At 36.8% G+C, this 12,853-nt stretch overlaps 1 protein-coding gene across 1 annotated transcript in view; it reads left to right on the plus strand.

Moving 5' to 3' along the window:
- Positions 1–448: 448 nt before the first annotated feature.
- The window catches only part of LOC106095648 (uncharacterized), a 504,791-nt gene continuing 492,386 nt past the window's right edge, over positions 449–12,853 (plus strand). The window contains exon 1 of the mRNA XM_059366619.1: positions 449–590. The gene's annotated coding sequence lies outside the window, so the exon portion shown is untranslated. The remainder of the gene's footprint in view (positions 591–12,853) is intronic.

Below are 12,853 nucleotides of genomic sequence, written 5' to 3' on the forward strand. Positions count from 1 at the left end.
GCGTTCAGCGTCATAGGCGGGCATGCTAACCTCTGCGCTATGGTAGCCTTTTTACTTATTTAACTTCAAATTAATACAACTTCAACTTATTCATCCCAATATTTGTTCAACTTCAAATATTGGGATGAAGCCTCTTCATCTCAATATTATTTATTTACACTACAATCAGTCTTTAATGAAATATCTAAAACTATGCCCTTGCCATCCTTCACATTCACACCACAAATACCCCTGTAACCTACATACTAACCTAAAATAACATGCGTGCAGACATCTCATAAGAAGTACAAAGTTTAATTTATGTTTTTCCTTTCTTTTGATTCTTTTCCGCTATACCACAATTCAAACCAATCTGGGCTACCGTATATTTGGTCTTTGCTGCATCTACATCCCTTAAAATCGACATCATTTAACAAATTTAGATTTAATATTAAAATAACAACAATAACAAAAGAATCATTTGGTCGTTACCGCCATCACGAACCTGCCACAACTGCTGTTGCTGCTGCTGCTACGATTGCTGCTGTTGGATTTTATTTCTACTTTTTCTTCATACATCATTTCCTTCTTGATTTATATTATTTATAAAGGTAAGTTTGAAATGTTTCACTTTTCTCTGTATGCGTCTACTCTATAGATGGTTAACACTGAGAAAAAAGATTTTTAAAAAGAGCAGTTTAAAAAAGTTGCTAAAGAAGTTCTATAAAAATTTTATTTTTATAGAAACTTTTGTCAAAATGTTATTTGTATAGAAAACTAACCGAACGGACCCGCTCCTCGTCGCCTTTTTTAACGCTCTTATACCTGTTATTTGAGCTCCATATTGCAATGGTCGATGTATAAGTCCTGTTTTGTAAGAATTTTAAGATGGATATCGAATTCGTGTCATTGAAGAGCAGACTTAAGCAAGTCTGCCTTTGATAGTAAACTCATGGGTTCAAATACTAGCGAGAACATTGCTGGTTATGCCCTCCTAATGTTGCCGACATTTGTGCCAATCATAGAAGTCATGTCTTCCCATAGAGGTGCCACACTGCGGGACGCCATTGGGAGGTCATTGAGCATAAAATTGAATCGTACAGAACTCATTGACGTGTGAGAAGTTGGCCCCTGTTCTTAAATGAAATGTTTATGGGAAAATGTTTGTTGTACTCCGTTTTACCTTTCTTTGGACTCCTATATTGTAGTGGGTAAAAAATATGTCCAGTTTGGGGTGTATTTTGGGATTAAGGTGGTATACTCTCAAAAAAATTTTCATGAGCCCCATATAACCATAGTCGGTTGTTGTTGTTGTTGTAGCAGTGTGATGTACACTGAGGCGTCAGCCCTTGCCGATGAAGGACTTCATCGGGTCAATCCGGTACGTACAACCGGCTGCCTTGGGATTGCCATAGTCGGTAAAAAGGTTCTGTTTCTTTTCTGCCCTATATTTCATTTCTCCCATAATTACGGCAGAAGAGTGCTTTTTGGGGATGGGATAATACCTCAGACATTCCGCCCACATATGGAAGTCTAATTCGTGCTGTACTTCCAAATACTTTTCATTAAAGCCCAAAGTTGTCATGGTCGATAAATACTTACGGATTGGGGGGCGTTTTGGGGCTGGGTCTGGCACTCCGACACTATATCCAACAAATCGGTATCAAATTCGCCTTTACCCTCAAAAACCTTTCATTTTAGCCCCATATTCATATGCTTGGGAAATAACACTTGGCCCCAAAACTGGAGACCTTTTCTACTCTCAAATACTTTTCATATGAGTCCCATATTGTCATGAAAGGTCAAATAACGTATTTAAGGGGCTAGTAACCTATTTGAGGTGTTTTAAGGAGGTTAAGCGCCTCCTTAATACCCTTAGCAAAAATTTTAATGTCATTTTCTTAATCTACTCCCTAATTGCTTTCATTTGAGTCCCATATAGTCATGAAATCCATTTGGGGTTTTTTGGGTGTGGAAGCACACCTCCCATCACACGGACTTAAATTTTTGCCATATGCGCAATCTACCCCCGAATACCCTATATTTGAGTCCCATATTGATATTAACGTCCAATATGTCTGTTGGGGGAAGTTTTGAGGTTGGGTGACCCCCTGAGTACCTAGACTCAAATTTTAAGCCCATATTTGTATTCGTATTCTACTCTACAATACCTTTCATCTGATACCCATATTGTTCCGATCGGTCCACTTTTGATTTTGGGTGGTGTTTTTGGCGACCCCTTTCGATATCGAAATATTATATAGCATATGTTTCTTTCCAGACCAACCCACACAATCTGTGAAAATTTCGAGAAAATCGGTGCAGCTGTTTTTGAGTCTATACGAAACAAACAAACAAACCGAGTCCCATGTAGTCGTAATTGGCTAATATGGCCATTTGGGGTGTTTTTGGGGGGTGGGGTGACCCTTTATACATCGATCTGATTTTTAATGCCATATTCGTTATCTACTCCCGAATATAGTTCATTTGAGCCCCATATTGATTATAACGTTCAATTTGTCTGCTTGGAGGAGTTGTGGGGTTAGGGCGACTTTCTGGGTACTTGGACCCAATTTCTAACACCATATTCGTATTCCACTCTTTAATACCTTTCAGCGTCCGCCCCCTTCTGATATCAACAAATTATAAAGCTCCAAAAAATCTTTTAGGGGGTTTTGGGGTTGGGGCTGCCCCCCCTTTACTTGGACTCAATTTTTAGTATGAAATTCGTACTCTACTCCTGAATTCCTTTCATTAAACTCCCATATTGACTGCTGACCGGTAAACTTTTATTTTTGGTTAGTACTTTTGGGGTAAGGGGGAAGGTCCGCCCTCCTTCCGATATCAGAAAATTATATAGTCTATGTTTCCTTCCGGGCCAACCTACATAATTTACAATGATCGGAGATGCAAATGGAAAAGGAAAGCCAAAAATAGCAACACACACCAACCACTATGGGACGCGTTTCGTCTTTGTTTATAAGACTTTTCAACCATATTAGGTGTGATGGCTTCAAGGGCCGTGCGTTGGTATGTTATATTTGAATCGTACTAATAGCGAAAACGCATTTACGCAATTACCACATTAACCACGCTCGACAACCCTGTCTATTAGCTGTACTTTTTCCCAATGCATGTATTTTTGTGTAATGACAGACATTCTTTCTGCGGCAAATTACATTTCTTCCGTACTACACATGATTTTGTGCATCTGTTGGAAGTTGTACTGATGGCTTCGAACGCTAAGACAACGGCAATGGCTCTCGCTGTTGTTCCGTGTGCCCAGGTTCGAATCCCGGTCGGGCTCTGCCGAATTTTTCATTTTTCAAGTTTTTTGCCTTTTAGGGTGAAGATAATTATACTTTACAATCTGTGTTTGTTTCTCTTTCGAGACGAGCTCCAAGATCGGAGATGCAAATGGAAAAGGAAAGCCAAGTTTTGTAAAAATTTAATTTCTACAGAAAATTTTGTCAAAATTTTATTTCTATAGAAAATTTTTTGTCAAAATTTTATTTCTATAGAAAATTTTGTCAAAATTTTATTTCTATAGAAAATTTTGTCAAAATTTTATTTCTATAGAAAATTTTGTCAAAATTTTATTTCTATAGAAAATTTTGTCAAAATTTTATTTCTATAGAAAATTTCTCCAAATTTTATTTTTATAGGAAATTATGCCAAATTTTATTTTTAAAGAAAATTTGTGAAAATTTTATTTTTATAGAAAATTTTATGAAAATTTCATATCTATAGGAAATTTTATGAAAATTTCATATCTATAGGAAATTTTATTTCTATAGAAAATTTTGTCAAAATTTTATTTCTATAGAAAATTTTGTCAAAATTTTATTTCTATAGAAAATTTTGTCAAAATTTTATTTCTGTTGAAAATTTTGTCAAAATTTTATTTCTGTTGAAAATTTTATCAAAATTTTTTTCTATAGAAAATTTTATCAACATTTTTTTCTATAGAAAATTTTGTCAATGTTTTATTTGTATAGAAAATTTTGTCAAAATTTTATTTCTATAGAAAATTTTGTCAAAATTTTGTCAAAATTTTATGTCTATAGAAAATTTTGTCAAAATTTTATTTCTATAGAAAATTTTGTCAAAATTTTATTTCTATAGAAAATTTTGTCAAAATTTTATTTCTATAGAAAATTTTGTCAAAATTTTATTTCTATATATCATTTTATCAAAATTTTATTTCTATAGAAAATTTTGTCAAAATTTTTTTCTATAGAAAAATTTGTCAACATTTTTTTCTATAGAAAATATTATCCAAATTTTTTTACAGTATTTTATCACTATTTAATGCTAAGGACTTCTTTATGTAGTTGCAGTCCATGATTTTCTTTGTTATAGCTATTCTATTCCAGAAAAAACAATGTGTCCGTTCCATGGCTCGCATGAGTAATATTTAATTCATTTCGTAAGGCAGACCACTAAACGTATACGTGATATTTGTTAATCTTTTTAATACGCCACCCATGTCAAAATAACAAACCTAATCTGTTTGTGGTCTTTCACTGGTTTTTGGCTTTTATACACTTGGAAGCTATCTGATATTAGTAGCAGGTGTATTAAAAACACATATAAATGCTGTGGTTATGAGAAGGTGGATTTGGTTAAAAAGCTCCCATGGGGAAATATTTTAGGTCAAAAATGTGAAAATTAAAATTTATTATATTTCGATTTTAATTCTTGTATTTTTAAAAATAGCAAACAATTCATAAAAGTTTTAACCACATTTATTATACTTTGAGAATTTAAATTGAGAAAACTACGAAAAAATTATTTTAAATTTGTTGATGCCGTTACCGTTGAAGGTACATTTTCGTAAAAAAATTATTTTCATAGAAAATTTCTTATTTAGAAAATTTGACCTCAGTGTTATGTATTTGACATATTTTTGTGGAGCTAATATGATGATTTTAACTTAAGAGTTGTACTTTGTTTTTGTTGTTGTAGCAGGGTATTGTATACTGAGGCAGCAGTCCTTGCCGATAAAGGACTTCATCGGGTCAATCTGGTACGTACAACCGGCTGCCATAGGATTGGTTGTTGTAGAGTTCGTACGTCATCATGGTCTGACAAAAATTGCCTAAACAGAAGTTGTTCTTTTCAGCAGCAAATACACGTTGCCCACGTGGCACCTGTGTCCTTGGAAGCAAATCATGTTCCATTTACTGAAAGCGCAAAATACCTACGAGTTTTGCCAGACAGAAAATTTAAACCAAGATTTTGAAACACAAAAGTCAAGATACGAAATCGGTTTATATGGAAGCTATGCCTAAATATGATCTCCCGATTTTACTATATAGCCAAACCTTGAGCCTCAAGAGGGCGTAATTCGTATCCGATTTAGCTGAAATTTTGCCCAGTGACTTCTTCTATGTCCTCTAATATATTTGCCGAATATAGTCTGTATAGGTCCATAACCTGATATATCTCCCATGTAAACCGATCTCCCCATTTTACTTTTTAAGTCCCTCTAGAGCGCAATTCTTCTCCGATTTGGTTTTGCACAATGGAATCTTCCATTGTCTTTAACATCCAAGGCAAGTATGGCCCAAATCGGTTTATAACCGGACATAGCTCTAAAGAACCGGGCTCCGGGCAAAAAAACTTGAGAAATGTGATCCATGGTGGAGGGTATATAAGCCTGGCCAAACATAGCACGCACTTACTTGTTTCAGTAAATAACTTTGTATTTTTGTGTTGGAAATCCAACCAAAAACTAAGGTCAGCCTACCGACCTACCAAGAAAACAAAAAACCTACCAAAAACGGCAACACTGGCTGTGACACTTTCCCCATTCCATCACACTTCCTGTAGGTCTGTAATATCTGCTTGTACTTTTCCAATACATCTGCGAGTGCGTATAATGTATCTTCTCTATAAAGAGTCCGGAGTTTGCATGTCGCAATTTTTGGACGTGCCTGGTAGCTTTAAGCTAAGCTTCTCGTGATAACGACGAATACCACACAAATCGGAGCTCAAAGTTCCAGCCTGTATGCTGCTCCAAGTAATTCCGTTTTCCAGCAATCCATTCATTTTAAATTTCTTATTTGCAATAGGAAATCAATTTGCTATTGCCATTCTGAAGGCTTCCACTTCAAAGTGTTTTCTGCAATTGTTCATTTGATGTGTTTATAGTTTCAAGGCGTATCTTCTTCATCCTGTTGCATTTGTCCTTTGACAATAACGGTCAGTCGCCGCAGTAAGAAGGAAATTGAAATTGATTACATTTGTAGTGCCAATGTCGCTTTAAAATAATAAACCTACTCTTGCACCCTCTCTCTCTCTCTCTGTCTCTCTCTCCACTCATATCTGTCTCTCTCTATCTCTTCACCAAGTAAATTAGTCTTGCAAGAGATGCCTACGCGTTGCTGCATACAAACAACAAATGACACATTACTACTACTGCTGCCCACATTTATGCGAATGTCAAATAATAATAATAACAACAACAACAACAACAACAACAACAATTATCTATAACTTGAAGGCTAAACTAAGACAGTCTCTGTACAAAGACTAAGACTGCGCTGTGCTATGCCAAGAACTCAAGCAGAAATGAAATATGTATATGTGTAATACTAGAAAGCGTAATGCAAATTTTATTGCCTTAGCTGCAACATTAGAACGATGAACGTAAGAACCGACGCATGGATAAGAGGGCAGACAGAGTGTATTTGTCACAGATATACAGACTATTTAACATGATGATGGTGACTCAAGTGCTTTGTATTGTATTATAAAAATAAGGAAAGAAAGGAAAATTGTAAGGAAACAAAGGGAGAGCAGACATTTAAAGAAAACAAGGAGAAAGTTCATTTTGCATGCAAGATAAATTATCAAGGGAAACAAAAATTAGACAATTTTGTCAAAATGTTTTCTTTGTAAGAAAATTTTGTTAAAATTTTATTTTTTAAAAAATATTTTGTCAAAATTTTATGGCCGGGCCGGATCTTGGGTACCCACCACCATGGCTTCCGCTAAATATGTACCTTATTAGCTGAGTTTGTATTTGAATGATTTTGGTCTCAATAAGTCTTATCGGGATATTGGCACTTAGGAGGGCCAATATCACCATATTGCCCGATTCGAAAAAGACTGGGCACTGATGTTGTAAGTCATAGGATAGGTTTTTGGCCCAAATTGCAGCCAAATCAGGTAAAAATGCAGGCTTCTAAGAGCTGAAGAAGTCATATACGGGGATCGGTTTGTATGGGGGCTATATCTGTTTATAGACCGATTCGGATCATACTTGGCATGGATGTTGGAAGTCATAGCTCAAGTCTTTGTTCAAAATCGGATGAAAATTTTGACTTCTAAGGGCTCAAGAAGTCAAATCCGGGGATCAGTTTATATGGGGGCTATACCTGTTTATAGATCAATTCGCATCATACTTGGCATTGATGTTGGAAGTCATAGCTCAAGTCTTTGTTTGAAATTTCAGCCAAATCGGATGAAAATTGAGACTTCTAAGGGCTCAAGAAGTCAAATTCAGCGATCGGTTTATATGGGGGCTATTTCTGTTTACAGACCATTTAGGAGCATACTTGACATGCTTGTTGGAAGTCATAAGTACAGTCTTTGTTCCAAATTTTAGCCAATTCGAATGAAAATTTGGGGTTCTAGCGGCTCAAGGAGTCATATCCGGGGATCAGTTCATATGGTGGCTATACCTGTTTATAGACCAATTCGCATCATACTTGGCATGGGTGTTGGAAGTCACAGCTCAAGTCTTTGTTCCAAATTTCAGCCAAATCGGAGGAAACTTGAGGCTTCCAAAGGCTCAAGAAGTCAAATCAGGGGATAGTTTTATATGGGGGCTATATCTGTGTACAGACCATTTAGGAGCATACTTGACATGCTTGTTGGAAGTCATAACTACAGTCTTAGTTCCAAATTTTAGCCAATTCGAATGAAAATTTGGGGTTCTAGCGGCTCAAGGAGTCATATCCGGAGATCAGTTTATATGGTGGCTATACCTGTTTATAGACCGATTCGCATCATACTTGGCATGGGTGTTGGAAGTCACAGCTCAAGTCTTTGTTCCAAATTTCAGCCAATTCAGATGAAAATTGGGTTTCTGGGGGCTCAAGAAGTCATTTCCGGGGATCAGTTTATATGGGGGCTATATCTGTTTACAGACCGATTCGGAGCATACTTGACATGTTTGTTGAAAGTCATAACCCAAGTCTTTGTTCCAAATTTCAGCCAAATCGGATGAAAATTGATGCTTCCAAGGGCTCAAGAAGTCAAATCAGGGGATCGGTTTATATGGGGGCTATATCTGTTTACAGACCGATTCGGAGCATACTTGACATGTTTGTTGAAAGTCATAACCCAAGTCTTTATTCCGAATTTCAGCAAAATAGGATGAAAGTTGAAGCTTCTGAGGGCTCAAGAGTTCAATTCCGAGGTTTGATTCATATGGCGGCTACACCTGTTTATAGACCGATTCGGAGCATACTTGACATTTTTGTTGAAAGTCATAGATCATGTCTTTATTCCGAATTTCAGCGAAATAGGATGAAAGTTGAGGCTTCTGAGGGCTCAAGAGTTCAATTCCGAGGTTTGGTTCATATGGCGGCTACAACTGTTTATAGACCGATTCGGATCATACTTGGCATGGATGTTGAAAGTCATACCCCAAGTCTTTCAGCGAAATCGGATGAAAGTTGAGACCTCTGGGAGCTCAAAAATTCAAATCAGGGGATCGTTTTATATGAGGGCTATATCTCATATGAACCGATACGGCCAATTTGCAATTCCCAACGACCTACATCAACAAAAAGTATCTGTGCAAAATTTCAAGTCTTAATCCAAGTCTTTGTTCCAAATTTCAGCGAAATCGGATGAAAGATGAGGCTTCTAAGAGCTCAAAAATTCAAATCAGGGGATCGGTTTATATGAAGGCTATATTCAAATCTGAACCGATACGGCCCATTTGCAATTCCCAACGACCTACATCAATAAAAAGTATCTGTGCAAAATTTCAAGCTTAGCTTAACGCATTCGGCTTCTATCGTGATTTCGACAGACGGACGGACATGGCTAGTTCGACTCAGAATGTCGAAACGATCCAGAATATATATATATATATATACTTTGTGGGGTCGCAGATCAAAATTTCGAGGTGCTACAAACGGAATGACTAGATTAGGATACTCCCATTCTATGGTGGGTAGAACAATTTCAAATTTTTTTTTTTCAAAAACTTTTGTAAATTTTTATACCCACCACCATAGGATAGGGGTATACTAATTTTGACATTCTTTTTGTAACACCTCCAAATATGCGTCTAAGACCCCATAACGTATATATATTCATGATCGTTATGTCACTTTAAGTAGATCTAGCCATGTCCGTCCGTCTGTCCCTTCGTCCGTCTATCCCTTCGTCCGTCTGTCCCTTCGTCCTTCAGTCCCTTCGTCCGTCTGTCCCTTCGTCCGTCTGTCCCTTCGTCCGTCTGTCCCTTCGTCCGTCTGTCCCTTCGTCCGTCTGTCCCTTAGTCCGTCTGTCCGTTCGTCCGTCTGTCCCTTCGTCCGTCTGTCTCTTCGTCCGTCTGTCCCTCCGTCCGTCTGTCCTTCCGTCCGTCTGTTCCTCCGTCCCTCCGTCTGTCGAAAGCACGTTATCTTTCGAAGCGTTCTTATTAGTGTAGGTCGGTTGAAATTGTAAATGGGCCATATCGGTCCGAGTTTTGTTATAGCTTCCATACTTATTGAGTATTTTTGCCGGGAGAAGACGTGTTTTTTATCGAGCTCCAGAAACTGCTTGGCTTACCAGTGGAAGTCGTCCTTATTTCATCTTAAACTGTGACGAGTATTGGGCTTTGCTGACTGCGATTCATCTCAGGTCAGTGACTCGATCAGTTGATTGGAGTTTTTTGAAGAAAATTCATTTTAAAAACTCTAAATTATGCACAATTTAACTGGAAAGCTAAACACAAAACAAATCACTCAATTGTAAAAGGAGTATCAACAATCAGGTGTAGCAGTCACAGCTGTTATTTCTTTCTGCCAAATAATGGTAAAGTGGATATAGCTGCCGTATCAGTTCAAAAAACATTAGTAGGGTGTTATCACCGATGATTGGATACAAAGAAGAAGCATACGGAAGCGCCTAAAAATATACCTTAAATCTAGTTTGTCGAGTCTTGAACAGTTTACCAACCACAAGACAATAACAAATATGTGGGAGTCCCCTGCTCATAGTAAAAATACTCCTACTGGCACAGTGGGAGTCGATGAACAAAAAGCAAAGCGTAAACTCGCAGAAACATCTCCGGAAATTGCTACGGTAGGAAATATGTCCACAGCAGCCTTAATGAAATTAATGAACGATACGATGTCAATGTTACTAGATAAAAAAATTGCTAACTTACCAACCAAATCTGACATTATGGAAATAAAAAATAACATTGAGGGAGTAAAGGAGGAGGTCACACGTTTATCGGAGGAAAATAAAACAATGAAGGCGGAAATTAAACTCTTGAAAGAAATCAATGATGCCAATGAACGAAAATTAGAGAGACTTGATGTACAATCAAGAAGGAGAAATATCATCGTGAGAGGGTTACCACTCAAAAGTTCTCTATACGGAGCGGTAAAAGATTTTTTCAGGAATAAATTAAAAATTAACATGGATGTGGAGATAGAATATGTCAAAAAATTGAAACAGGCCAATGACAAAATGACGGTTCTGATAGAGCTTAAATCTGGAAAAATGATAGCCGATATATTCAAAAACACGAAGCACCTTGCTGGATCCACAATATTTGTGGAAAGAGATTTGTGCGGAATTCGGCTAGAAAGGAAAAAGATTATGATGCAGCTGAAGAAGGAAATTCTGCAAGTTGACAAGAGCAAGAAAATTGGAATTCGTGGAGACCAACTAGTAGTTGGTGGAAAGATCTTCTTCTGGACGGGAAATGATGAGCTGATGTGTGGTCAACGAAAAGGCAAGGAAGTCCTTGCAGAGGAATATGGTGTTGTAGCTCAAAATATACTCTTAGATTATAATAACTTATGGAGTAAATATAATTCAAAAAACTAATAGACTATGATAAATGTAAAACGAATAGCACCATAGATAGAAAGCCAATTGAAAACAAGAAATTTATTTTGAATTTAGTATCATATAATGTACATGGGCTGGGAGGAAAATATCTTCACCACGATTTTTTTAAATATTTAGAGGATTTTCATGTATTTATCCTGCTAGAGACACATGTCGAAGAGAGTCAAAAAAGTAAATATGAAAGTAGATTTAAAAATTATTTGTTGTATTGGAAAGCCGCTACTAGAATCAGTAATAGGGGAAGAGCAATAGGTGGGCACGTTTGTGGCATAAGAAAAGATTTACAATCTGTCGGATTCAGACATAAGTTGATTCAAATTGGAGGTATAGATATTATACAATGTCGGCTAAATCAGATGACTTTTGAAATAGTTCCTGTGTATCTAAGAGGAGCAAACTGGATGCAAGACTTCGGGAGTTTAAAAGAGGCTGTGGAAATGTCAAATTTGCCAAAAATTGTTATAGGCGACCACAATGCCAGAATTGGAGAAGAACAGCAAATTTGGGAAGAGTCAGTAGAAGAATTCATCGCATGCAGCAAAATAAGGAGATCGAAGGATAAAACTGTAAACTCATGCGGAAGAAAGTATGTTGAGTTTTGCAACAATAACGGGCTAATAATTCTTAATGGAAGAATCACAGGGGATGCAGAAGGAAATTTCACCTTCGCAAACCAAAACGGCAGTTCGGTTATTGATTTGTGTGCAGTCTCACATGACATGGTTGCGAATGTTAGTAACTTTAATGTTGAAAATCAAGTGTGGTCGGATCACTGGCCCATAACATTAAAATTGGAATGTAATAACGATTTAAAGTCAGACACTGAAAAATTGCACCAATTGCCGAGATTATACTGGAAAAATACCAATAAAGCAACTTATCAGCAAAAACTAAATGCAAATGTAACCACTGTATTATCCGACTACGCATGTTTAGCAGATTTTATAAGCCTCATTTCAAGCTCTTACCCTAAAAGTACAATAAGCAGGAAAGTAGAGTACAAAAACAAATGGTTCGACACTGAATGTTTTCGGGCAAGAGAGAAATCTATGAGGTTGCTAAATATATATAGATCTACAGATCTGATACAAGACAGAAAAGCCTATAGTGTGCAAAGAAAGGAATATCATCTCATTTGTAAGCGAAAACAATGCGAGTACAATATAAATCTAACCAGAAGATTGGACACGGTTAGCGATAGTAAAACATGGTGGGCATTAGCAAAGGAAATTAGACAACATGAAAATCCGATTGGATGCGAAATAACTGCCGAAACATTAAAGAATTATTTTGAAATTCTACTCAACCCTACTGATAACTCGAAACCTATCTACTTTGCCCCACCACTTTTGGAGGAAGTTCTTCTAGACAGTGACTTTACTTTAGAAGAAATAAGGGAGCAGCTGAGTAAGTTAAAGGAAAGGAAGGCCCCAGGTGAAGACGGTATTCCATACGAGTTTTTTATCAACGCTACGGATGACTTTCTCTCAGCTTTATGTCAAACTTATACAAAAATTTTCAATGGTAGCCAAGACTTCGATACTTTCCGCACCAGCGTTATATTCCCCATACATAAAAAAGGTGATATTAATGCAGTCGGAAATTATAGAGGAATAAGTTTTATGAACTGCATAGCAAAGCTTTTGTTGGGCATGATAAATAACAGAATAACTGAGTGGACGAATAGACTGCAGGTGTTAAATGAGTTTCAAGCTGGTTTTAGAAAAGGATATTCGACAATTGACAATGTTTTTAACCTAGTGTCAATTATAAATCTAAAGCT

Source organism: Stomoxys calcitrans, chromosome 4 (assembly GCF_963082655.1).
Source record: "Stomoxys calcitrans chromosome 4, idStoCalc2.1, whole genome shotgun sequence".
NCBI lineage: Eukaryota > Metazoa > Arthropoda > Insecta > Diptera > Muscidae > Stomoxys > Stomoxys calcitrans.